Source organism: Aplysia californica, unplaced genomic scaffold (assembly GCF_000002075.1).
Source record: "Aplysia californica isolate F4 #8 unplaced genomic scaffold, AplCal3.0 scaffold00440, whole genome shotgun sequence".
In the NCBI taxonomy this organism is placed as follows: Eukaryota; Metazoa; Mollusca; class Gastropoda; order Aplysiida; family Aplysiidae; genus Aplysia; species Aplysia californica.
In genome coordinates, this window is record NW_004797710.1 from 30,793 (window position 1) to 34,348 (window position 3,556).

A 3,556-nucleotide genomic window follows, 5' to 3' on the forward strand; every position below is an offset into this window, starting at 1 on the left:
CAATCACGATTTGGATTCAACAAACAGACTGTATGGCGCATTGTGAAGAGTCTAGGTTTCAGTTTCAAGAAGACAAAAACGTCCAAAGACGTAATTTCTGAGTCGAAGAACATAGTTGCACTGAGGAGGAAGTACCTACGAAAATTAAAACAGCTTATAAGACAACGTTGACATTTTTTTTCCTTAATGAGTCCTACATCAATGCCCACCACACGTGCACCAAAAAATGGCAATCTGACAGCCAACAGAGTCATTCCGACTCTTATAATTGCACATATCGGAAGCCATGAGAGAGGACTAGTGAATAATTGTGAACTGGTTTTTTTGAGTCAAAGTCGAAAGATGACAATGGCGACTATCACAAAGACATGGATAGTAACGAGTTTGAAAACTGGATTGGTAACACTGTGGTGCCTGCATTAGATAAAATATCATGCCTGGTTATGGACAATGCATCATATCATAAGCGAAAACCAAAAAGGATCTCCTAGACTTTGTGAACGCCAGCGAACAGAGCCAGATAAAAGTTTTTTCGAGTAGACAAATACCTGGAAGAACATGGTCACATATCTCTTAGGCTCCCTCCTTTTCACCCTTAGCTTAACCCTAACGAATTAATCTGGGCTGAGCTGAAGAAAAAGGTTGCTTTGGCAAATATACAACATTTAAACTCCATGACGTTAAGCGACACACAAAGCAGGCCTTATAACCAGAGAATTTTGGCAAAAGTGTGAGGGCCATGTCTAAGCAACAGAGGAAAGATAGGCCTACTGGATAAAAGATGGATTAAATTTCCCTAAGCAGCCTAGTGTAGTCATCAACCTGATTGACGATACATCTGATTCTGAATAATTGGTGAATGTTAAAATATGTTTAAATGTGTCCCGTAGATCTGTCACTATCTCTCTATGTTTGTCTGTCTGTCTGTGTAACTATCAATGTCGCTTCAGCTAATGGTTATGAAATTTGTTCAGAACTGGCGATGCCTATATATGAACATCCGAGAAACTAGAAATTTGTCCAACTTTCAGCACGTGATTACTGTAAAACTTGTATTGAATTAGTAATGATACATCGTAATTAATTAACCAGACACAATTTCGGAAAATTGATTGCATTTCCCAGTGGATGAGATGGAAACTAAGCTCTTCTCAAAATATGAAGGTGATCGGTTGGATAGTCTTTGAGATATCCTGCGTTAAACATCGGCAATATTTTTGTTACAAGCTATTGTTAGACAATCTTAACATCGTGACGCTGCCTTTCTATTGGAATGTTAGCAAACTAATTAACGGGGCCTCCTCTCTCTCTTGAAGCTCTCTTCGCGGCGCCACGGCACGTACAACTCAAATATCCATGACGGTTCTGCACTTTCTAGGTCACTTCACCAGCTGTCACGTGATTTCGTTTGTTGATATGTGTAGAATTCTTAAGGTGGCGTCTTCCACTGAGCGCGTTTCGCCTTGTTCGTTTTGTAAAGACATGGTGGACATATATGCGATGCGAATATCCAAACACTGAAGGTAAGAATCGTTTTATGACGTTTTTCGAATCATTTATTTTACACAAGGGTACAACTTAAAAATAGAACAGGTCTCAAATGTTTAATCTAGTCTAGAATACAATAGTAGCAATAATAATAATAATAATAATAGTAATAATAATAGTGATAATAATAATAATAATAATAATAATAATAATGATATTATAATAACAACAACAACAATAATAATAGCTCTAATAATAATCCATGTAATAAAAACAATTACAATACTAATAATTATTATAATAATAATAACAATGATAATACATGTAATAATGATATAATAATAATAATAATAATAACAATAATACCGTAATAATATTATTAGCCTAACCACGCGTTGAAGTCATGTGATTTGCGGTGGATTGGCCTAGAAAGTTAGAAAGTGCAGAACCGACATGGATATTTGAGTTATGCGAGCGGCACGCCGAGGTGGGGAGTAAATACATGTATGGCCGCCGACTATGGTCTAAACTCGCGAACTGCGGTGTTTCTTTTTATAAACGTTATTCACACAATGTTCTATAGTTCATGTATCAAGCTTAGATAACACGAAAATTCCTATGTTCAAAAATTGATTGGAGTAGTATAGGCCTAATAAGCATAGTTTTAGCACCAAAAACAACAAACAAAATAAAAAACAAAACAAAAACCCCAAACAAACAAAAAACAAACCCCCCTCCCCAACAAACAACTTATTTATTTATTAGGTCTATTATATGATAGCCAGCGCTCGTGACTATCACAAATTCCATACAATTGAGAATGTTTATAATATTATATAAATGAATTCAGAAGGTCCGACTTGGCGAACCATAGATAATCCATCAAGTATCGTTGTGAACAATCCAACATATTATTATATCCTGAGTGACTTTGAGTTCTTAGCAGCGTTGGGTTATTTTTGGTTTTTTTTTTTAAAGATGCTGCTTTATTCTTACGATAGCGTCCAATGACTCCAACCCAAGTCTGTTTCTTGGTTTTGTTTTTGTTGCATTGACAACGGAAAACGCTGTTTCAATCTCTGCATTGCTCAACGGTATACATTGTATGTGCTATACTCTGAGGGTAATTACTATTACTATAGTCTGAAAAGGCATGTTACGACTTGTGCTTAAAAAAGAAATCACAGTGACATCAATACAATCTATCATTTTCTTTTTTCATAAATACAAATCGCTTTAAAAATGTCATTTAAAAGTCAAAATTCCAAGAAAATGTCATATGATTTTTTTCTATTGCCAAACGGCTTTTAAAAATGCCAGTTTAAAAAATCTGGCATTAAGAATGCCAAACTGGCAATCCAGGCGTAAAGAAAAAAGTAAAGTAAACGAGATTAGATCTAGATCTAGGCCACAGAATTCTACACTTTTTTTTTTAAAGTGTAGAATTCTGTGATCTAGGCCTACTAGCCCTGCTGGCTTTGCAGGGTTAACATGCGGCTAGCTGCAGTCCGTCAGCCAGAAGCTGATTGGCTGTGGTAGGCTGGTGAATATTGTGTTGGGCCTATGACTATGATTCCAGCTTTAGCAGTTCGGAAACTTCTGAAACAGTGCTGTAAATATATGAAGCTTATTCTACCTAAATCAGGAAAGAGTTGTGGTGGCCGAATGGACAGCGTGACTGTGACTGCATTCGGAGTGAACGGGCGTGGGACCGAATCCTGTGAAGAACTTTTTTTTTTCTGTCCCCCTCCTTTCTTCTCCTCCTCCCGACTGACCAACAATTTTTCCCCATGATTATAATTCGTTTTTTAAAAGTTTTTTTTAATGTAGTGATTAAGCACGCACATTCTGGTTTTGCCCTCAAGAGGAGCTTTTAAACTTTTAGCTCTTTTCAACCATCGCTTCATCTAGCAATTTTATAGGCTAAGTGTTCCCTTGCAGCCTATGCCTCGAACGTCTGCAAATACATGTAATTCATCAGATTGATTAGTGATAGTAATCTGAAGATGAATTGAAACTCTCTCTCTCTCTCTCTCTCTCTCTCTCTCTCTCTCTCTCTCTCTCTCCT